The following is a 24,222-nucleotide window of genomic DNA, read 5'->3' as shown; positions in this document are numbered from 1 at the left end:
TTGTCCCTTGAGGTCTGTCCATCTGTCTGTCCATCTGTCCCTTGTGGTCTGTCTGACTGTCCGTCCGATTGTCTCTCATGGTGTGTCTGTCTGCCTCTCATTGTCTGTCTAGCTGTCTGCCCAGCTGTCTATCTGGCTGTCCCTCACTGTCTGTCTGGCTGCCCCCTTGCTGTGTGTCCAGCTGTCTGTCTGGCTGCCCATCCCTGCCTAGCTGGCTGTCCCACTGGAGGTATCTTTTCCCTCACAGTCATTTTAATTGGCAGGGAGCAGTGAACAATCCGGCAGCAGGTCTCAGCCAGCCTGACCTAACAGAGCCTTGCCGCTTGGATCAACAGGCAGAAAGTCCATCTGGGAGACCAAGCCCTAGTCCCTCCAGCAAGTCCTTACTGTTAATTAAAGGTATTAATTGGCATGCAGCCTGCTTATTTAAAGAGGCAGTGGCCTCTGCAGTGCCTGGTGGTAATTACAGATACACAGAGCTGCTCCTAAACGATATGCGAGGATGGTCAGGGGGCTCTGCTAGCCCCTGCTTGAGGGCTTCTGCCCCTTTGCATGCTCCTGGGGAGGACAGATGTTTCTGGAACTGTACTTGGAGGTGGGGAGCATCAGCATGAATGCATGGCTGGGGCTGGACCCAGCGGTACTCTGGCTTTTCTGTACCATTCCAGCACTCCAAGCAGCCAGGGGGGTGCAAGCAGGAGGATTCTATTGTTGGGCACTCCCCTGCCAGAGCCTCCGCCCCAACTTGGTTAAAGTCTGTGCAGTTCAATTTCTGAACGTAGTCTGGGAGCAACATGAAAATTAGATCTAATAATGAATGATTACAACTTTCAAGTTAAGTCTAGTTGGTTGACTAATCAATTTGGTTAAGTGAAAATCCATAGCAAATGAGTCAGCCGCAGTACAACATTTCTCCATCCAATTTAAATTAAAATCACCAACCATAATAATTTCACAATTACTCTGTGAGGATGCACCAGGGACTTGCCCCTTGAGAAAGAAAATGTCAAGGACTGCAGGAGAGACACCAGGGGCAAGGGGAGCATGGGGATAGGGATGGATGCTCCAGCAGTGGGGATGCATCATTGGGTCCCCAGGTGACACTGGAGCTCCTCAGCACCAAAGCATAGCACCTCCCATCCCCCAGACTTGCATGCAGCCCCCAGGGGTTTGGCCATTATTTATAGCAATGGAGCAGGGCAGTGTGAGAGGGGAGCCTGGTCCTGTAGATCAATTTGTAATTTTTCTTTTTCGCTGTGGCAAGAGTGTGAGGGATGTGAGCATTAAATCCCCAGAAAAGTCACCTCTGCAGCAATCTTTAGCAGTCTGCATTATTTATTTGTGTACAGTTGCATTACATACTGGGCCCTACCAAAATAAGTAAATAAGACCAGGGCAGGCTGTGTCCATAGCAGAGCAGGTGCTTGGAGATGGGTCTCATTCTGCACACAGGTGGGCTGCAGGGAGGGGTCTGGGTGAACAGAACCAGTCCTGCTTTCTGGTTGGTTCTCTGCCCCTGTTGTTTACAGCAGGTAATTAACGACCTGTTCACCCTGAAAGTGGAGGGTGAGCTGACTCTAGTGGTTTAATAATTCAGTGCCTTTACAGAACTTTGTGCTTGTGCAAAACACTCAGATGCATGCTGCAGAGCAGCTGGCCTGGCCTGGAAGGCTTTGCAGAGGTTTCTGTGTGAAGCTATTATAGCAGAAATGCTAAGTCATGGCTTGAAGCAGTGATTGAGCACCTGGTGGGAAGGCAGGGCCAGCCCAGGGGAGCTCAGGTGCAAGCAGTGCCATGCACCTGGGTGACCAGAACAGGGTGGAGCCAGAATCCATCCCTTCCCAGACCTCATTTAAGGGTTGGCAGTGGAGGCTAGTATATTTTGCTGGAGATCCCTGAGTACCTCGGGCTTTCTGAAGGTAAGCAGCTTCTTTCTTTTCTTTCTGTGCCTGTTTCTGAGTAACTTCTTGCTTGCTGTAGCTTAGGATTCTATTGTTATTGCTGTACTTTCCATCAGGTTACACAGCTATGGTGTGTGCAGTTGGTATGTTGCTGTGCGTGCACTCCTGGTCTGGGTGTTTGCAGCAAGACCTGGTCTCAGCATAGCCTCCTGTTGCTGCAGCACTGATAGGCTCTGTTTTCCTTCCCTTGGTATGTGCCAAAAGTAGCAATCAGATGGATGCTGCGATGCTGCCTGTGTGACCCATGCAGGACTTTGTGAGGGCTGCCCAACTAAATAATAAAGCATTTCCTTGCTGTTGTGAAAAGCGTTTTGATGCATTTTGATAAAAGGGTCAGGCCATGGCCAGTGGGAGCCAGGGGACATTTATTTAATGCCGCCAACACAAAGGGCACTGAGAGCAACGTCTGCCCACTTCTGAGCTGACTTCTCTGCTTCTCTGTTCTTGGGCTCAGGATGTGGGAATTGTGCTGGGGGTGCGTGAGGGTCATTGCCTTGCAGCCGCCCCACTAGGCTTTGTGCCTTCTGTTTGCATCTATTGGAAGGGGAGGGAGACATGTGGCTCATAGGACAGATGGAGCCATGGATTATTTCCATGGATTATTTGGAGCCTCTTGTACTAACTTTACAAATGCTTCGTGTCTGCAGGCTTTTAATAGCTGAATTCCTGGGTAAATGGATATAAAATATGTCCTGTGGGGACTGAAGGCTTTTGGGAATAACTGAGGCAAATACTCCCATCTGAAAACAGGTGGTAATAAGTTTTCTGCAGTTTGCCTCATGGTGATGGTGGGAAATGTACAGAGTTGGGCAGTGTGGGACAGAAGCCTCACAAGGATGAAATCATGAAACCTGTTTGGCCATGGGCACCTGACTATCCCCTGGGAGGGACAGAGGCCATGAGGAGAAGACAGTCACGTACCTGGGAAGATGGGAACACACAAGCTATGCATTGCTTTCCTTAGTTGTTGAGTAACAGGGCTGAAAGCAGACACTGCCAGTCTGCAGTTGGGTTGCTCTGACCCAGTCCTTCCAGAGTGCTCATTTCTAGCACTGTGGAGCTCAGCTCATGTGGGAGCTTTGGGGCTGCGGTAGAAGCAGCTCAAGCTCCAGGTCTCTCTTGGTGTGAAGCCTCAGGTTTTATTGGACAGCAGGAGCTGAAGTGTTGAAAGATGCATTATGAATGCAAGGTGTAGGGAACAGAAATTATTAAACTCACAGATAGCAACAGAGCGTCCTTTGTGAGCGGTGGAGATGGGAAATTATGCTGAAGCAATGCATTGCAAATCACCCAATGAAAGGCAAAGAAGGGCCTTTTATCCTCCAGGCCCTGAAGTTTTTCCGGTATCTTTGTATGCAGAGGCATTCCTTCAGGGGAGAAAGAGAAGCCAGCAATTTTGTGGCTGATTGGCAGGCTGTCCAGTGCCAATAAAGATATTTGTTTTTTCATAGAAGTGCTCACAGACTGAAATCTCGCTCTTGCATTTTCCATTACAGAGGAAAATGAAACTTGGAATGCTTTCTCCATTAGCGCTGCTTAGCCTCAGAGTAATAGCGGTGCTTGAGCGACTTGAAAGGAGAAACACTCTGCTCCAGCACAGCAACCAGAGCAGACATGCTGCGTGGAGCGTGCTTAAATCACCAGGGAGCTGGGTGCCCCAGAAAATTCTCCTTATGGATATTCTTTTGTGTTCTGGATCACTGAGTCAGGGTGGGGAACCAGCATCAGTCTAGGGGACAGGAGCCTGGGGAAGGGTTGGTGAGCAGCAAGCATCCTGAGGTGGCTTTGGTGCCCCACTCCATGAAGAACCTGGATGGTAGCAATGCTGAGATGGATGTAGGCATCCCTGCTGGGTGGTGTAGCCCAGGGATGTGGGGTGAGACCCCTCCTGGTCCTTGTCCTGTTAGGCATCTCTGGGTGCTCCCCGCTCCCAGCAATCTCCATACTATCACCCCACATGCGTAGATCCCCGGCAGAGAGGAGGAACATCTGTTAACACAAATGCCTTCCTAATTTCTCCTTAACTCTCACTCAGCATCTGTGCTGAACAAGCCCTGTTCAGCTTGTACCACGTTTAATTCTGGAATGAATTCAAAAGTGCTGTGGAGCTGGGAGCAGGGAGGGGAGAGACGTTAAATCTTTAATGGTGTGCCGAGTCAGAATTTCTGCCGGGCTCTGTCCTAATCACACGGGGGAGAATAACCAGAGACAGAATTTCTTAATAACAAACACCTTTGCAGCAGCTCATTAAATCACTGCATTTCTGAGGCACAGCAGGACACTTGTGTGAATAAATAGTGCAATCTCCCAGTCTTGAAGTATTTTCACATCTGAGTTATTTCCCCTGCATATGATCAGCTCTGGGTTGTTTTTTTTTCTACTTTTTCTTTTGGCTCCCCATCTCTACCATGAATGATTTTCACTGATGAGCACAATTAACAAATAAGAGACAAAGCTGAGGGGAAAAAAAACCCTGCATCTCCCACCCAGTTCTTCCTTTAATGTTTTAGAGTTGAACAAATAGCAGAGGAAAATGGAGTGAGGAGAGATTTCTGCTGATGATCTGAAGGCATGGCTTTTTTTCTCCTGTTTACTGTTTTATTGTCTGTCTTTGTAGACAACAAAATGCCAAAAGAAAAAGAGACAGAGGGGGGGAAAAAAGGGTGGCAAAATAAAAGGAGAAAGGGAAGAAAGACCCTCTTCAGGGTGTTTATCCAAGCAGCATATTTGCTCATTTCCTATCCCAGCTCATGCATAACGCCAATGAGATGGAAGGAGCCTGTTTTGCTCAAGAGGTACCAACAAACTGGGAGACATGCCACACAATTGACTGCGGTGAAATAAATCGAGCAAAAGGTTCCCTTCCATCGCACTGGCTCTGCAGGGTTCACAGGGGGGGAGGTGATCGCATCCATTGCGCATGTTACTGGAGCTGTGCTAGGGGTACTAAGCCTCTTGCTCTGCAGCAATGGAAACAGGGCAGAGCAAGTGTGTGTTTGTGGCCGAGGATGGCCAGGGCTTCAAGGAAATCAGGGCTGTGAGCAGAGTTTAATAGCACCATTGATTTATGGTTATAAATGCTGCATCTAATGTAGGGCAGAGAGTGTTTGAGCAGTTTCTAGAAACTGAAGAGTTTCAGCACTCTGATATCAAAACCAGGCTGGGGGTACCATGGGTGGGGCTTGGGGTTCCTTAAGCAGGGATTGGGTACCAGGGGCTGGGCTGGAAATATTATGGTCAGAGCTGAGGATGTCAAGGAGAAGGATGGCAGTACCATGGACAGCGCTTGGGATACCATGGACAGCGCTGGGGGTTCCTTGGGCTGGGTGAGGGTGCCATGGGCAGGGCTGTAATGTGGGGGCTCTGCTGAGGAACAGAGGGCTCACTGCTGGCCTCCTCCTGACTCCTCACCTCCACTGCCTAGACCTTCTGGCCACTGCTTTGTTGTACGATTTTAGGGGTGGAGTTTTATGGTATTTTATTTTTAAAAGAATGACCTTTTTTCCCTTCTCCTTTCTGAATGGCTGAGGTGAGGTAATGCATTGGAGATGTGAACTTGAGCAGAGCGATGCCATAAAGCCAGCAATAGTGCTTATTCAGTAGTTCAGCTATCTGAAGAACTCAGATAATGGCATCAGAAAACTTGTGGCCCTGCAGCACTCCATCACACATGCTGACCTGGCTGCCTGCCCTCTACCAACTTGGTTATTTGGGAGCAGGCACCCTGCAGCTGCTGTTCCAGGAGCTGCCCTCGTTTGGGGTAGGCCAAACCCTATAATATGCAGCTCGTCATTTGGGGGGCTCTGACCCCCAGCATCAAAAATTGAGAGGTCTATCTCTTCCCACCCCCATTTTCATTTAAGAAGCATCATGCCAGTCCATGCTCCCTTTTATTGTTTGCTCTTTGTCTTGCCTTCCTTTTCATCAAGTGGGAATATCTGCCAATTCACAAGGAGAAATGTTGTCCCATTGATGTGCTACAGGGCTGGGGGTGAAGCAACACAGGATCCACCTCTGGTTCACATCCCATGCCATGCACTGCATGGTCACCCTGCTGCATGCTGCTTCCTTAATTTATACCTGTCCATGTGACACTTCATATGAAGCGTTTTCCAGCATGGTCTAATTACAAGGTAAATAAATGGTCCCTCCCTAATAGTTAATTTGTTAGGTAGCTTTATTGCCAACAGGAGAGAGATGACACAGAAGGATATTACATACAGCGTTGCTGGTAATTATTTTTATTACTTCACACTAGTTTTATTGTGGTAGTAGGGGGAGTTTTGAGTTGTCACTTTCTGCTTGGTGTAGTTAATGTTCTCTGAGGCGGCCTGGCATGGCTGAGCAGGATCAGGTCCAAAGGACTGTGATGAGCATCTCCATGAGAGCTTTGAAATGGGAAGCACCTGTTGAATATTTCCCTGCTGCTGGACCAGGGTTTTTCCTTTTTCTATAAAACCTGACATTTACAGGATTTTGGAGGAAAGGGGTATGTTATGTATGTATCTGCTGGAGTTGTATATGTGAGTGCTGATGGACAACAGCCTCAGTCAGGTGGGGCAAGAACCCAGCTCTTTCCTCAAGCATATGACAGGCTTTTGCTTTTGAATTTATTTCGCTTCCTTCCATTGAACAGAAATAACTATTTTAACAGCAGACTACTTGTGTAAGCAAAGAATTCTTCCGTGCTCTGAAGAATATCAAGGTGTATAAATGTCTTTGTGAAAGATGATGAATTCCTGTAGTCTGCTCTAGTGAATTTTGCTTCTGTAAATCTCTTCTCTTTGCTTGCGCTAATTGGTCATAGCATTAATTAATCTGATTTCATTATATTCTCTTTAATTTGTCAAGATACCATTTCTTTATTGGGCAAAGAAACACTTTAGAGGATTGTCACAATTGGAATAATCCCCCCCTTCTTTAAAGTTACTAAGAGAAGTCATTATCAATTAAGCTAATTTGCATACGAATTAGTGTAATCGCTTTAGTTTAGCCAAATTTGTGAGAATTTACATAGCAAATTGACCTTCCACATTTTCACTTAAACATATAAAGCGCAAGAGAGAATCGTGTTGGCATTGATAATGAAATGGAGATTATTTTGCATGGTTCTCTTACTAAAAGAGGCCTAATTAGACCAAGTAATTTTTTATTTCATCCGTAATTGCAAAACAAATAAGCTCTTTGGCAGTTTCTTCCCTTTCCCTTTGCCTATGTCACATGGAGGGGGAGCGCTAATAGGAAAGTCGTGTTCTCCTCATTAAGCCACATTTGATGTCTGCCTGCTCTTCCGTCAGAGATCCCTTAGTTTCTTCCAGGTATTCTTCTGCCTGAGCTGTTCAAGTTGCCTGGAATACCTATTAGTAGGCAGCTCCTCCAGTATGATCTGCTGTAGTAACAGACAAAAGAGGGGAAAAAGAGAAATAGTGCTGCATGTATAAAGCAGCACAGCCATGAGAACAGGCAGAATCTCCCTCTTAGGTGAGGGAGTTCCAGTAGGAAGAATTTTAGGCCATGGAATGCAACTGTGGGGAGTGCCAGAAGTGCCTCCCCTGGGGTATCTTGGCTGCCACCCAGCCCATAACCAGGTGCTGAGGGATTTTTGCTGGGTGTGGAGGGATACAGGGAGCAGAGTCCTGTGGCTGACACCAGGATGGCTAAGCTGCTCCTCCAGGTATGGAGGCAAAGCAGAAATGGCATTTCTGAATGTGCCTGGTGCAAGCCCACTGAGCTGTGACTCAGTGTGACATGGGAACACTGTTAGAGGTAAGGAAATGTTAATGTGTGCAGGCGCAGAGGGAGACTATGAGCTACAAGGGGACCCTGCTGGTGCTTGGGGGTCTGGGCAGTGCCTTGGCTCAGTGCTCCCTGTCCCACCTCCAGCAGCCTCTGCTACACCCCAGAAAAGGTATTTGCTTTCCCTCCCTATCTGTCCCCACCTCACCCACATGCAGAGGGCAGCACCAGGTGGAAAATCATCCTCTCGGGTTGTTAACTGAGCTGAGTGCTTCCCCCCACCACCATATTTTTTTGGCCTTGAGTGTTTTTAACGGCAGCCTTCATGGTTTGATGGAGGATTTTACACTAATGCAAGGCATTACCTAGTTAATTTGGCCAGAATAGAGTGTAATTTTGCACGGTCAAAGTCATTGCTACTTGAGCTAAAAGTTCCATTACAGTGCACTGCCCACCTAGCTATTTCAGAGCACGCAGAGATAAGTAGCATTTTATTAATGGGTGTCCTCGGGAGCTTATTTAAAGGATGGCTCCTTGTCTGCATTGGAGATGAATATGGGAAGGAGCCAAGACAGTGTGGGATGCTGGCAGCTGCCATGGATGTGCCACCCATCTCAGCATGGTAATGCTTTGTCCGGCTCCTAGAGCTCTGTGCCTGCGGGCTGCTCTGGATGTCTGGTCCCAGGCAGGGATCTGGTTGCATGAGGATATTATTATGCCAAGCACTGTGTAAATACAGAACAAAAAGTTGGCTCCTTCACCTATAAATAATACATGATCCTCTTTGATCACTTGTGTTGGCTGAGAGTTCCCCAGCCTCTCCTGAAGTTGGGAGTTCGAATGAGCAGTGCTATGGTGCTCACTGCCCTTCCCCTACAGGAGCCCTGAAAAAGTGAGATGAGCAGAATGCATGGCTGGTCATGCCACCTGCAATCCTGCCTTGTCACCATTGTCTTGGGATGCTTTGAAACCCCCTTCTGGTACAGATGGTCTGTGGTAGGTGATGGAGCAGCCCAATGGCCATCACAGCTTCCACACTGTAGAGTGTTGCTGCAAGGCTGTTGCTTTTCTTTTTGACTCTGTTGCTGCTACTAAGCCCAGTGGCAAATGTCTGCCTGCTCTCTCCTCCTGCCACCCCTGCACCTCATTGTGGCTACTGCTCATGAGCAAAATCCCTTCTGTGTGGTGGTTGTTTTTGAAATTCTTCTCTATTCTCTCCTGCCATCCAGCTGCAAAGCGACATGTGCACCAAAAGCAAACCAACCTTGCACAAATTATCCCAATTCCTGCCTTGCAAGCAGAGACAGCTGTGACGGATTCCAGCAAAACACCTTGCGTCTGGTCTACAAAGCCCGAGCTAATCTGCACATCCAACCAAAGCGGGTCCTTCCTCATCACATGCTTGTGCTGCCAGAGCAGGGGACGTGGATAATACTTTGGAGCCACTACAAACGCTTTGGAAAAGACTGTGCCATGGTAGCAAACAGCTGGTGTAGCTAATCCATTTTCCAAGCACATTTGCAAGATACATAATTAAGAGTTCTGTTGAGGAGCGAAGCAAAGCAGACCATTAGATTTGTTTATAACATTACGGGTAGTGTAATACTCACCCAGGATCTCCCTTTCCTGCAAAAGACATTAAGGTGATCCTTAGGAAATGTCCCTGGGATTTTCTGATGATGCCAATGTGACATTAAATTTCTGTAAGTATTTCCAATTCCATTTGCCGTGTAATTAAGCACCATGAAGGATCCTGTGGACTTTTTGGACACTTTAACTGCTGAATCAATCCAGATGATATTCCTTTAAGTTATCTCTTCTGATTCCTGTTTTCTCTCAGCTGCAAACTGGGATGGTTTGAGGAAGAGGATGGGCAAGTAGCTTCAGCCTCATTGTGGCAGAATGAGTGTGCTGATGAGTTACATATGTTTCACCTGCCATTAACTTGCTGCTTGATGACAAGCAACTGTCTCTTCCAAAGCAAACAGACATTGTCCAGGCTGAAATCAGCCTGGTTGTGGCCCATGTCCAAAGCAATGTTTGTGTTTATACATCTATGAGTTTAGGGCAGCAGTTGCAATGTGGCACTGTGGATTGGGTCTGCAAAGGGAAGCTGCATGAGGGAAGAGCAAGTGTGTCATGAAACACCCATTTCTGCTTTACAAACATCTTCCTGTAGTCTTTACTTTGTCTGTAAGACCCACCTAGCACCTCTCAATGGTGTCTATTGGGAATCCTCTCATGGCAGAGGAAGAGGGTTGGTCTGAGTGGGGAAGAAGTCCTTGATCCCAATGGGAGAGTTGGATTAGATGGCCCTTAAGGCCCTTTCCAACTCAAATGATTCTATGGTTCTGTGAAATGAGAGGTGCTTGTGTCTCTGTGCCCTGGGGTGCAGCATAGAAGTGAAGCCACAGTGATGCATCCCAGCATTTTCCCTACTGGAGAAGGGTATGCAGACCTTGCTGCTGCTCTGTAGCATGTGCTCGAGCTCCCAACCACTCTGAGCCTTGCTCTACACCTACTTTGACTCTTTGTGCTTTCACACACAGGTTCCTGTGTTTCTCCCTGTGTTTCCATCCTGTTGAACGCTCAGAGCCTGCCCTGCACGCATTTCAGAAGCGAAGGACTTTCCTAATTACAGTGCGAACAATTCGAGGTGGGCTCCTGTCTGTCTAACTGTCAGGGAGAATAAGTCAGCAGTGAGTCAGAAGCAGAGATGTGGAAATGATGCAGGAGAAAGGGAATAGTCTGTGCTGGGCTTAATCACAGGGGCCAGGCACTTTACATTTCTTCCAACAAAACTCTGTTTGCTGCGGGTGCCTGAGGCTAGCTGAGGCGGGCAGCATAGCCGGGGCTCATCAGGCTCACTTGCCTTCTGGGCACTGTCTTTCACTTGGCTGGGCATTGGCATCTCTGCACCCATCTCATTGCACTCACTCCTTGCTCTGCATGTGCTCCTGGAGCAGCTGAGTTGCACCATGCAGCCTCCCCTTGGAAGCTGTTTGCTTTGTCATCATTATTGTTATTTTACTATTCTTTATTATTATCAGCACTAATACGAGCCCATTGCCTATAGAAAGGGTTTTTTCCTTTTCTTCTGGAGGGATCCAGGAATCCTCCACTTACCTATGTCGTATTTATTACGCCTGGTTAAAGATCATTAAAGCCTTTGTTAGCAGAGCTGACTGACAAGGAGAGTGGATTAATATTAGAACACCCTGTCAAAAGTGGTGAAAAGGCTGGATTGATTTTATGGGAAGTTTAGTCAGAGTTGTGTGTAAAGCCCTTGGGGGGTTACACTGCAGTGAATCAATCTCCTATATTAGCAACTCCCTCTGGGAATAGTCGACTTCAGTGTTTATTACAGCCGAGGCTGCATATAATAGGGATGGCAGCCACTCGCCTCCCTCTCTCCTTTCTCATAATTTGCTGCTTGCAATTGCAGCCACACAGAGGAGCACCTGAGATAAACAAAGGTGCTGGGCTCTGTGTAGCAGCAGAGCAGTGGGGGGGGATGAGATGAATGCCCACCACCAGCCCTGTCCTGCTGTACCAACCCTGTGCTCTGCCTGAAGACCTGCTGAGAGCTCCTTTGTGGTGGCAGGTTTTCATCCCAGTGTCCCGGTAACAAAAAGAATCCACACAGGACAATACCATGCAGAGCTTCTGCAAGCATCAATTAACAGAATCCCGCACCATGTGGCTGAGGAGCTCTGAAATAGCAACCCTGAAATAGAGGCAAATGGTTGAAGGAGATGTGAGCCAGGTGCTGGTGCACTTGTTGGCCTAATTGTGTTCAGTCACCTGGGTGTAAAGCAGCACTGGAGCAGCAAGGATGCTGTGGGCTGGGGGGGGGGCTGTGCACCCCAATGCATGGCTCATGGCACTGCAGGGCTGGCATTCCCACAGGGGATGGCTCCCAGCCTTTGCCACAACAGCTCAGTGGAAACCATCAGGACTTCTTGGAGAGACCAATGCAGCAGAAGCAGCTCCTGCAGTCTACAGGCCCATTGGTGGTTCCTCCAGCTGCGCATGCATCCTTTTGTGCCATGCCCAATAAGCTGGATAATTTTCATTCCTCTTCTTCCACTGTCACTTACTTCACTTTTTATCTGCACAACAGCAATTCCTTTCTGCTCCCCCCCATCCTCTTCTCTCACTAATGCTCTTCACTTTCAAATGCTAATAATCTGCAGCACTAAAAGGCTTAGAAGTGGTTCTAGATTGTTTGATCTTTGGCCTGTGATCTACTTTCATCTTCCAGCTTTCAAATGTTACTTTGGATTTACTTTAACCTATTAACACGCTTGGTATTCACAGGCACACACTTTTGGTGTGTTTTGCATCAGATCCGCCCAAATTCAAACGAGCAGGGAAAGTTTCTCTTCTGGACACCAACTTTTCACAGTGAGTATTTGCTCACAGTCACAGTGGGGGTTTTCCTCTCCTGTTTCCATGTTCCCTGGGGATGCAGACCTGAGGATGGGGATGTGGTGGCCTTACAGTGGGTGTGCTGTGTGGGGTTGCCCTCCTCCTTTACAGTGACATCTCTGGAGAGAATGGCTTTGAAAGTGCTGCTTTGTTCAGCAGCTCCTTGGGACTGTCTGGTCTTCAGTCAGCATTGGATGTCTGAGCAGAGACATCAGAGCCTTCCCGAAGCTGTTATAACTTAATCTGGCAGCCCAGCCTGCTCTGGCACCTCTTGCCAAGAGAGGAAGCCAGAGCACTAGATGATTTTCAGACATTAGTGACTCCCATAAATCAGAAAGCAGAAGTTATCGAGTGCTCTGCTAATGGACATTTCCTTCCAGAGCATCCCCTCTTGGGCTTTGCGGGGGCACCAGAGGCTGCTCTCAGTGGAGGAAGCCAAGGGAGCTGTGCCAAGGCTGGGAAACGTGCTGAGGAAGGAGGCTGCAAGGTGAGAAACAGCCCCCCTAACTGCTGGGGCTGCTGCTGCTCTCTGTGGGTACCCAGACCCCTCCATCATCCCCATACAGATAGCTGCTCTTTGGGAGCTGTGCAAATCCCAAGCCATCAAGGGGAGGACATCATCTGAAGCCAACTTGCAAACAACTTGAAGTGCAGAGGGGAGATTTCAGCCAAATTGAGCTCTGGGCAGTGTTTAAACCATGTGGAAGGAGGTGAGGCATTGGTGCTGAGGTGGCACTACGTGCTGTGCTGCCTGGTTCCTTAGAGCTGATGTGGGAAGGGGCAGAGCCCTGAGCCCTTTGCTTTCGGTGCTGATTCCCAACCAAAGCAATGCACTCCTCGAGGAGCAGCAAACTGTTTAATATTTAAACCCGAACAGCCCAGGCAAAGCTGCTTTTCTTTTTTATTTATTCTTTTAATTAAATGCCAATTAGAAAGGAAGAGAGAGAGAGAGGGGGGAAAAAAGGCATTAAACACTTAAATACACACTACGCCCAGGTTGCTCAAAGTTGTTACAGGCTAATTAGCTACTTAAGTGATCATTTGAAATTCCATATCAAACAATTCATAATCTGCCCCAAAACTGGAGGCTCAGTGAGCAGCGATCTGCAGTACCTGCCCTACAGCTGCTACCTGTGGGCTCTGAGCTTTGTGCAGGTGGGACTGGGCAAGAAGCATTGTTTTCTGCCCAGAGCTGCAACCAGAAGCAAGGTCATTGTCAGGAGCTCTGTTGGTGCTTTTTCACATGTCTGTGCTTGAAGGTTGCAGTTTCCTTGCTGCATGGCCCTTCTCATGCTCTTGGCTTCAACAGTGCTGTTACATGCTGCCCACTCTGCTCCCTCCATGACCTGAAGGTGTTCAAGACTGTGTAGATGTGACACTGAGGGATGTGGGTTGATGGGGATGAGTGGATGACTTGGTGATCTTAGAGGTCTTTTCCAGCCTCAATGATTCTAGGACCCAATATGGTGCCATCCATCTCATGTCACTTACATGAGGCCTGGGGGAAGCATGATAGTGAAATTCTCCATTCACCAAGAAAGGGTTCAGCCCTTATCAAGGCTGGCAAATCTTCCTCTGCGTTTCCTTCCATAGGAAGTGCTGCCCCATTGATTAAACCATATGCATGTGTGTATGCGTCCAACTCAACCCTGCATATCTGCCCCCAGCACCACTCTGTGCGCTCAGGGTTATGAGGGCAGATTGGGGAGCCCCATCTGTAACCCGTAACACCACCACACCTAACGAACAATGCATTAATTAGAAGCAGCGATTCAGCCTCCACAGTAATCAATTCCAGCAGTGCCCGCTCTGCTTGCACATCCGACAGCCTCTTCCACTCCCTTCTGCAAGATTTATTAATTATCAATGCTGGCTCCGGCGTGGCATGCAGAGGAGAGCAGGAGCGAGGAGGTGGTATCGGCGGCGGAGATCTGAGAGATGTCTGAAGGGGATTGGCATGTGCAGGAGACAGCCTGCCTCCTGGGGACTCGCCCGGTGATCTTTTTTTCCTCCCTTCCTCCTGCTTTTCTTTTAATTAGTGGAGTTGGTGCTACGCTCTGCTTGGACAGCAGAGAGGAGGGTGCTTGGCAGCAGGCAGGAGCTGGTGGGTTCGTGCAGCATCCCCTGCTCCCTGTATCTCATCCCCTTACCCAGGGCAATGCCTCCTGCTAGGGGCAGGCCCAAACCCTTGGCCCCAGGTGGTGGCTCTGTGTAGACCCTCCCCACCCATCCATAAACTGCAGCCTTGCCAACCAGTAAGCTCCAGTCTTTCCATCTATGGGTGAAGCCTGGTGATTTTCAAGCCTACCAGTGGATGACCTTGTGATTGCATTGATCTCTCCCTCTGATGCTGGGACAGCCACGTTTCCAAGCCTTCCAGTAATGGCTGGAGGAGGTGGATTGGTGTGGGAGAGGGAGGGCTGGGATCAGTTCTGCCCTTCAGGCTCACAGCCCATACTCTACCTCAAGCTTTTAAAATGCTATTAGAGAAGAAATACAAAACCAGTTATTTTTATGCCTTCCCCCCCATCCTTCCTTCATACCCCCACCCCTCCTGCGCTCTCTTGCCTGCTGTGAGCAGAAGGCACTGCGGGCTGCCCCCATTGTGCTCCCCTGGGCTGGCACAGCACACAGTGCCAGCACAGGCAGCCATGGGCACGGTGTTGTATCAGCATCTGCATGTGCGCTAATAAGGAAACATCATTTCAAACTTCAGCCCTCATTTGCTGGCTACAAAACAGCAAAACAAAGTGAGTGAGAGAGAGTGAAGGGGGAGTGTGTTCTAAATGTGCCTGGGAGGATTCAAAGACACTTTAAAGTGGGGATGTGGTCTGGGGAAGAGTCTATTTTCAATGCAGATTTGTTTTTGTTTGAATTAGTTGATGCTTATTTTAAGCTCCTGTGGCACGTTGTCATCTCCGGATTGCTTGTTTTCCTGTGCCAAAGTCAACCTTAATTTTTTTTCCCTCCTTTCAAGAGGAACCCACGATTTTCCCTCTGTTGCACAGTGCATCAGATGGGCAGGACAGACCCAGCTTCTCTAAGCAATGCTGACAAGATTACCTACTGATTGCCGGAGTAAAATGTTGCATTTCAACTAAAGCTGGGGCAGATGGCAGAGGAAAGCGCTGGAAACTTGTCACTAATTTCTAGTGAAGGACAAACCTCTCGGGGATTGCGGGTTCACTCTGGGTAAGCTGGGGAAGTTTGACTGTGCTGTTAATGCTCATCCCATGTGTTTGTATTGGGGAACGGCCCTACTCCCTGCACCCCAAATTATGCCTCGAGATGGGGGGATGGAGATGTCTGGGCCCCCTGCAGCCTGCATTGGCAGCCCACCTCCAGCAGGTTTGCCTTCTGCAAGGGGTAAATGCTGCCTTCATGTCTGCCTAGAAGGGGCCAGTGGGTTTAAGCATAGTATGGACAACCCCCAGGGATACCCTGTGCAGAGTGGAAACGCTTCTCTTTTATCTTGTATCAGGAGACTTGGAATGGGAACCCTTGTGAAAGAGCGGCAACAGGTATTGCTTATCCCTGAGGGACTCAGTGCCTTCCCAGAGAAGAACAAACATGATGGGAGGAGAGCTGCAAGCACAGGTCTGGATGTGATGCTGCAAGGAGAACACAAGCAAAGTGTGAAGTTCCCAAAGTCGATGGGTGTGAGGTGTGTGGCACCAGCCCTGCTCAGCAGAGGTGGACCCAGGTGAGCAATCTGCCTCTATGGGGAGCTGCAGCAGGGCTGACACCACTCACGCTGCTGGTTGGAGTTTAGGAATGGCACCTCATCCCCTCCCCAGGAGCTGGTGGCAGTGTGGCACTGACTTGGGCTGCGCACACATGGGCTGAAATCAGACAGCAGACAGAACCCAGTCCGAAAGATCAGATATTAGCTAATGAGCTAATTAGTTTCTTATCAGCAGCTAATGGCCAGGAACTTCACCGGCATCTGTTGCCATTGCTGGCGGGTGGGGCAGATGCTGAGGACTTTGGACCAGAGCAGAGCTACCAACACAGCATCCTAGAGCTGCCCCATGCTGTGGGTCCCTCTGCTTTTGTTTTTGTGCTCTGTGCTGGTGCCTTTGAAGACGGGCACGCTATCAATTATTTAGAGCAATAAATAAAGCTCATGACCTTTCCTTGAGCTTGCCCCGAGACACTCCTGCTCCTACACTGGAGCTGCTCACTTGTGTCGTTACTCGGGCTGAGTCGTTTCTCATCGTGCTTTCATCCTGCCCTGTTTTCTCTGCATTAATCACCACAGAAAATGTTCAGGGTGCACAAGAAACCCCCATAGTGCCAAACCCATGCATCCCTGGCTCTGCTCAGCCCCCAGGACCCTCCCGGCCACCAGAGAGATGCCTCTTGGTCTCTGGCTGCTGTCACTCCCTTAGATTTCAGCTCAATCATTTCTGAAATGTGGAGCTGTAGCTAAAACGCCTTTGCAGTTTAACAGGATTTTTCACAGCCTACACAGCAGAGGCTAGAGTTGCTCATCACCTGCTGTTGTAATCTGCACCGTTAAGCCTCCAGCTCTATACAGAAAGCTTAACTTTGCTTTGCTTATTTGCCTTCTCTATTCCCTCGCATCCGGCAGCCATATTTCAGGGAGGAAAAGTTAATCTTTTTTTCCCCTGACTCCAGACAAAGGCATTTCAAATGAGATACAAATTGCTGATGAAATTTTTGGCTTTGAGCCCCATCTGGGAAAGGCCCACTTAAAAGAGCCCCTGCTAAAGGGAAGAAAGCCATTTTCTGCAACTCTGACTGCGTGCTGCCAGGAATCACAGAGTGGTTTGAGTTGGAAGGGACACTCAAAGGCTGCCCAGTGCCATTCCATGCAGTGCACAGGGACACCCACAGCTCCAGCAGTGCTCAGAGCCCCGTCCAGCCTGACCTTGGCTGCGTGCAGGGACGGGGCACCACCGCCTCTCTGGGCAACCTGTACCAGTGCCCTACCAGGGGCTGAGATGCTCTCCCTGCAGGCAATGTGTCCCTATTCTATCCCTGCAAAGCCCAGTGCACAGAGCATCCCCCCAGCTGTGTTCAGGGTGGGCTGTGCAGGACGTTCCTGTCCTTACAGCTCATTGTGAACACCATCCTCAAAGACAAATGTACAACTGAGAGCAGAGGTACGCTCTCTGGCGAAACTGAAAAGTTATAGATGTTAGCTTTGTGGCCCTATGAAAGAGCTTTCTTATGGAACTTGAAATGACCAAGATTAGACTGAATTAATATGAACAGGGCTTTTTTTTTTTCTTTCTTTTTTCTTTTTTTTTAACAAAGATTTCTAGCAGAAGCATTTCATAAAAATGCAAATCTCAGCTGAGATTTATAATTAGTAGAGATATGTGTGGAGCTCACAAATTATCAGCAAAGCCAAGCTCTCCACGGATAATTGCATGGGGCTGTGCTCAGCATCTGATGGCATCCTCTGAACCCTGCTGCCAGCTCAGGGGCAGTGAAGGGTGCCCTGGGCACTGGCATGGCATGTGGGAGCTCTGCAAAAGCAGGATGCAAGGGGATATCACGGAGCTGGGAAAAGGAAGAGGAAGAGGAGGAGGCAGATGAAGATCTCGTGATGCAGTTGTCCTGATGCTCCTCCTCCCTCTGGGTTTTGGGAGTGGAAGCCTGATGTGCTGGGTGAGTTGAGAGGAGCAGGGATGCGATGCTCTGGGACAATCCATCCCTCTGACATGACCTATTGTTTTTTCCAGCTTCTTGTGATTTCCTGACACCATGTGGAAAACTGCAAAAGAAAAGTTGTTAACAACTGCTGTGAAGTTTTTGGGGAAGGGCAGTAAGCCTCTGTGGCAGCACAGCTTTTCATAGGATCATAGAACTGTGGAATCATAGCATGGCTTAGGTTGGAGGGGACCTCAAAGCCCACCCAGTGCCACCCCCGGCCATGGGCAGGGCTGCCCCCACCAGCTCAGGCTGCCCAGGGCCCCATCCCACCTGGCCTTGAGTGCCTGCAGGGATGGGGCACCCACAGCTCTCTGGGCAGCAGTGCCAGCACCTCGTTGCCCTCTGAGGAAAGGATTGCTTCCTCACATCTAACCCACATCTCTCCTTTTTCAGGTTAAAGCCATTCCCCCTTGTCCTTTTCTTCAGGCAGCGCTGGGCACGTCCAACTGTGAGCTTTCATTTCTCTTCCATTCTGTCTCTGCCATTTCTTCTGGAGGCCAGAAGGAGACCCTGGTGGAATATTAACTCCGTGGTCGCTGAGTGATTATTTATTGCAATCATTGCTTACGGGTCCTTTGACTCGTCTCTGTTAATTAGACTGCAGGGTGTAATAAACGTGATGGAAAGCACCCAGGCAGGGCTGGGGATGCTGCAGCGTGCGGAGCAGCCGCTGTGCTGGGTGCAGCCTCACGGCCAGTCAAGCCTTGACCTCATCCATCCAGCAAAGGGCAGGAGAAGCTTACAAGTCTGAAACTGTGTTAAAAGAGAGAGTTGGTGCTGAGCAGCGTGGCCCTGCTGGAAATGAGTTCGTGGTTGAAGAGTGCCTTCTTGATGTTCTCCCAGTGCCTGGCCTCAGGGTGCTGAAGCTTGGCACCCAGATGCTCACCATGGCTCTGCCTGGATGGTCACCTGTGCCCAGGTCACCCATTTCAGCAGAGCAGGGGTTTGGCCCTATGGGGCAAATGGTGGCATGCACACGCTAAGGACATGGAGGGGTGAGAGGCAGCAGACACACAGAGCTGCCCCTGCCCTGTATGAGGAGATATTAGGAAAGGAAGGAGAAATGAGCTCATTAAAATGGCACTGGAACCCCCAGCGGGGACTCCTGCCGAAGCAGACTGTGTGTAGTGCGTTATGACGAGAGCTGAGAGCAGCTCAGCTCTGACAGTTATTTAAAATTTAAACCCACAAATTAAACAGGTTCTTTTATATAATGATAGAGTCCATGTCCCGGGTCCCTGAGCACCTCTCACTCACAGACAGCAGAAATACCACTCTCCATGAGCAACCTATGGGTTCTAGCATCCCCACTGCTCACACATGTCCCTGCTTGTGGCCGGGTGCTGCTTGCCCTTGGGTTGGCTATGGATGAACCCCCCTCCATTCCCCCTCAAGCCTCAGTGATGCCACGCAGAGCTCAGGTCAGCCGCAGTCTCAGCTGACTCCTGCTTTGAGTTTTAACTTCAGTTTTTAAATTATCACTCAAAGCAAAGTCATGGTGAGAGGAGAAGAAGTCCTGACATTTGTGTCACAAAAGGAAACCTTTCTTCCCTTTCTTCTTTAAAGGCTGGCTTTTCTCCTGCCGCTACCTGTTGCTCTGAATGGATTCGGTGAAAGGAAGCTTTGGGATGGAAACACTGAAATTCTAAGCCCTGCAAGAAGAGCAGGCAACGTCACAGGTGAGAGATGTTCGTGTCTTACAAAACAGCCAAAAAAATTAGGCATCATTAAGAGCAGCAAGCTTCACTCTCTGCAATTATAATGCAAGGCAGTCTGCACAGCACAGCTGTCCCTCCACACAGCAGGGCAACGCATTGCTCTGAAGTCACGATGGGGACAGGAGGAATTTTCCTACTGATACTTATCCTGAAGAATTAGTGTTTTAATTTAATAAGCAGGCTGATGGAATATGTCTTTGTCCCTAAAAGTGTGCGGTTTTACCCCAAAAAGGCAAACACAGAGGGATGTTTGCTTTATCCACAGTGTTCCAGCTCAAGTAGCCCCTGGACTGTATGGAAACACATGCCAGTCTCTCATTCCATCCTTGCTATCGTGGTAAGAACTCTTTCCCATAAGCTTCTGGCAAGGGGCTCAATAACCATGGGTTCAACACAGGGAGCTTTGTGCTTGTTGAACAGTGCCACACAACTTAGGGCAAAAGGGAGAGGGACAGAAAGAGGGGTGAAAAAGCTGTTTTATTTCAGTGCAAAACTGTCCACTTTAAATACCCTTTTTATTACATTATCTGCATAGTAATACTAATAATAGATCTTGTTGGCAGTTCTAATGAGGCCGGAGAATATAAAGTTTCCAATAAAGTTAATTGTTGCCTTTAATATTTTCACACATTTATAGATGGTAAATCTGTTAATGAAAAAAAACACACATTTTTCTTTCATTATACATTCAGGACCGGTCCATTCCTTGATGGGCCAAAACCACGTGCTTGGCTGGGCCAGTTACTGGACAACAGAAGGGAAATCAGCCCAGAGATTTATATATAAGCCATCCATTAGGGAAGAGCTTGAAAAGTGTTTCAAAACACCTTTAGAAGGTTCTTTCTAGGGGTGAAATTAAAGATCTTAAGTTTATCTGAAGGGGAGTTTCCTCCACCAGGAGAAAAACCTCTTGGCATGCAGCTTGCCTGGGCTTGGATCTATGCAGGAGTGGAACATCTGTATGTTGTCAGTGCTGTGCTCTGCTCCTCTTCCTAATCCTTCTTCATCTTTTTTTCTCTTTCCTCTTCTTTGTCTTCTTTCTCTTCTTCTTCCTCTTCCTCCCCTTCTCCTTCCTTTTCTTCTTCCTCTCCTTCCTCTTTTTCTCTTCTTCCTTTTCTTCTTCCTCTCCTTCCTCTTTTTCTCTTCTTCCTTTTCTTCTTCCTCTTCTACTTCCCTTTTTCTTCCTCTGTTTTTCTCTTCTTCCTCTTCATTTCCTCCTCCCTTTTCTTCTACCTCTCCTTCCTCTTCTTCCTCTCTCTTTTCCTCTCCTTTTCCATCTTTGTTTTCTTCCTATTCTTCCTTCTTCTTCTCTCCCATCCCCAGGATGCTGCCAACCTGCTGCTCCAGCACTGGGTAATTTATAGGCGATGCTGCCATTGGCTGTGCCTTCGTTCATAACAGGTGGTTGGATAATTAAGTGTGCTTTATGCGTACAACACTGTTTTGCTCAATGTAATTGCAGATTCCATATAAATAATTCACATGGAATTATTATACTGAGGACATCGCTTGCCTCCTCATAATTTGCTTAACTGAAATAGGCTCTTTCATCACTAGCAGTGATTTGCTTTAAGACCATGTACACAGCATCCTTTACAGGCCGACTTCGGTGGAGATTACTGTAAATTTAATTAAGTTATGCAAATTGTTTGTCCACTCTGTGGTGAAAGGGCATAAGGCCACTGGACTGAGCAGCCCAAGGGCAGTGAATGGGAGCAGTGAACCTGGCACCTTTGGAAGAAAATAGGTGATTATTAATAATAAAATAATAACAGCAACCTACTTACAAGTGGTGCCTTTCCTCCCTGCAGTGATACCTGTGCTTTTTGCTATGAGGACTGCTCTGAAAGTAATGCCTCCTGTTTTATGATGTTGGCCTGTGACATCAGAGGCGGATGGTGGTGGCACAGCAGTAGAGATGGAACCTTCCCACCAATATCCCGTTCCATGTTGTTGCCATGTGACAGATGGCAGCAGAGGGGCAGTCTGACACAGCGGTGTCTGACATGGAAGTGCAGAGGAAGCAAAGGTGTGGAACTGAATTCCTCCATGCAGAAAAAAATGTCACTTATTGGAGCATGGTGAACATAGGAAATGAAATGGCTGCACAGGGAGGTGGTGGAGTTGCTGTTCCTGGCAGTGTTCAAGAGGCATCTGGATGAGGAGCTATGAGAGATGGTTTAGTGGCTTGTGGCAGCAACAGTAATGGGAGGACAGTTGGACTGAATGACCTTGTAGGTCTTTTCCAACCTTGTGATTCTATGACTCTATGATTTCTGGGACCAAACAATGGTTGAGAGAACAGCACAGAGACAAGTGCAGAAGAGAAAGTGATGCTACAGCAGGTGATAATTCAGGTAACAGCACCTCTCCCCACCCCAGGAGTTCTCTGGCCATTAGGATTTCTGAGTTCAAACCAACACTCAATAAACTGCCACATATTTATAACATTGAGGGTGTGCTTTTGCCCCACATCAGCCCCTCTGCTCCCCACAACCCCATGCTCACAGCATCACCTGAATGAATGATCTTCCCCAACTCCCCTGGGCCCATAGTAGAGTTGTCCCCATCCAATGCAGGAGGAGGTTCAGACCAAATGATGTCTCCAAGGTCACACAGTGTGTCAATGACAGAGATGGATTTAAAACCCAGGAGGTGACTTTAAAAAAAAAAAAAAAGAAAAAAAAATAAATAAAAGGGCTTATCTTTATTTTTATTGCATTTAAAAAATAAAACACCCTTATTAAATATCATAATGCTCATAGTAGATTTTAGACTTGAACTGCATCCAGAGATGCTAAATGATAAATATAGCTATTATCAGAATAAGCACTCAGTGAAATTGATAGCTAGCATTTGTTTAATGAGTGTGTATATATACACAGGGAGAGGCATGCATGTGCGTGGAGGGGGAGAGATCTCCATGTGCGTTCAGAAGGGAAGATTCTGATGTAACAGTGCACTGTCAGCTCATGGCAGTGCCTTCCTGCAGCTCAGACACCCCTGCAGAGAAAGTGTTAAGTTCTGTCATGCTAAAGGTCGCAGGAAGACCCAATAAATGCCCAGTTTAACAATGGGGAGAAATATTTTTATCGGTAACCTTTCGAGAAGGGAGTTTAATTGCATGCTAACAGTCATTCACCGAGGGCTGCTAGGAACTGCAGGGGAAGGCAAATGACAACAGTTTGAAGGGTCGTTAAAGTTGGACTTTGCTTTGCTGAGTTCCATGCAGAGTGGTCCCAGTGCTGCAGGAGAGGCTGGGGCTGGTGGCAGCCAGGAGCCCCAGGTGGCACTGCTATGTGTCAGGTGTGGATGGAAAGCTTTGGAGAGGAACCTGCTTGATTTGGGGACGGCACAGCTAATGCACACAGAGCACCACAACCAGGGTGCACAGAGTGGAAAGAATCTCATATACATCACACCTTGTTGGTGTCCTCTGGTTATTTAGGGGTTGAAAGCAGAGCACCTGGTGGGGGAGGCAGCTGTGTTGTATTATGAGGGCAGGCTATAAGATGGTGCTGCCCAGAGCTGATCACTTTCAGTAAGGAACATAGAGGAGTGTGAACTTCCTTTACCTTCCTTCAGAGCTCAGCCAGGCTCCAGGGTGGTGTGTAAGGCTCCATTCTCTGCTTCCTTGTCAGCCCTCACCAACAGCAGCAGAGCTGGGTTGGTTCTGGGACTTGCTTGGAAGGCTGCCCATGGTAAGCACAACATTTTATCTCTTATCAACCTGGTGTGTGTGTGTGGCAGTCACTACAACTTGTTCTTAGTGCCCCTCCTGCTGCTTGTGGAAGTGGAAATGTAGAGTATGTGGCTGTGGTCCCTATCCTGGAGTGTCCCCTGTCCTGCTGCAGGTACAGATGCTCACTGTGCTCTAGGGTAACGCTTCATTTTGCGCAGCTTGCAGATGTGGGTTAAATATTTCCCTGTTTTCTGGTCTGGGGGGACAAGAATGCAGCTTTCTACATGGTTTTGCACAGGTGAAAGTGATGATGGTGATAACTGAGGGCTAATTACTTTCTGCTGGCAGTGGGCCACCATGTGTCCTGGCTGGCACTAAGTCAGAGGCTGAGAGTTGTTTCCCCCTCTGAGGTCTGGCAGAGGAAAGGAGCTGCAGTTAATGCTACACCTTCTCTTTGTGTTGGTTATCTCCAGAGATGCCTTATGCTGGGGGAAGAGGTTTAGGACAGCACATATTTTGGAGGCAGGAGTGAAGATAAACCGTACTTCTCTTTGTTGCCATGTTTCCTTGTTGGTTTGGCCAAGCTGAGCAAATGATCCATCTTAGAATTCACTCCGCAAGCATTTCTGCTCAGACAATGCCCCTTTCTATAACCTGTAATGATACCTCTGATGTGGTGCTTAAACAGGTTGTTTCCCCTCTATAGACTTTTAATCTCATATTTTCCCAAACTGCTCTACCTTTATCTCTCTAGACTCTAAATATATATTTCCATTCAGTCCATAATGCCTCGTTTCAGTTGTTGAGCACTTACAATGCAGAAATTAATGTCAGTCTTAATAGCTGCAGGGAAAGTAAGGAATGAGGGCTGCATGGTGTTATCTCAGGGTATGGAGCTGTGGGTTTGGCTGTGGCTGCAGAACCAGCTGCTCTCCTCTTAGTGCTCTCAGATTCTTGGGGCACCTCTCTGATAGATGACCCAAGCCAATGGTCAATAGAGGTTATAGAA

General features: G+C 48.2%; 1 long non-coding RNA gene across 6 annotated transcripts; it reads left to right on the top strand.

Moving 5' to 3' along the window:
* Window positions 1–231: 231 nt before the first annotated feature.
* On the top strand, window positions 232–21,722 carry LOC107324317. 6 transcript variants are annotated; one of them, XR_001559473.2, is made up of 10 exons: window positions 232–1,919; window positions 8,927–9,400; window positions 10,247–10,353; window positions 12,018–12,104; window positions 12,509–12,615; window positions 12,695–12,838; window positions 15,106–15,320; window positions 15,610–15,831; window positions 18,207–19,492; window positions 21,343–21,722. It is a non-coding gene; the product is annotated as an uncharacterized LOC107324317 (long non-coding RNA). The 6 variants fall into 6 exon arrangements; XR_004309584.1 differs by lacking the exons at window positions 12,695–12,838; window positions 21,343–21,722 and adding exons at window positions 19,797–19,868; window positions 20,855–21,300 and having other exon boundaries at window positions 233–1,919; XR_004309585.1 differs by lacking the exon at window positions 12,695–12,838 and having other exon boundaries at window positions 266–1,919; window positions 18,207–18,261; window positions 19,380–19,492; window positions 21,343–21,719.
* Window positions 21,723–24,222: the final 2,500 nt, after the last annotated feature.

The sequence above is a fragment of the Coturnix japonica genome, chromosome 24 (genome assembly GCF_001577835.2).
Source record: "Coturnix japonica isolate 7356 chromosome 24, Coturnix japonica 2.1, whole genome shotgun sequence".
Lineage (NCBI taxonomy): Eukaryota > Metazoa > Chordata > Aves > Galliformes > Phasianidae > Coturnix > Coturnix japonica.
The sequence above is the reverse complement of the archived record's forward strand: the minus strand, read 5'-3'. Positions and strand labels throughout refer to the sequence as shown.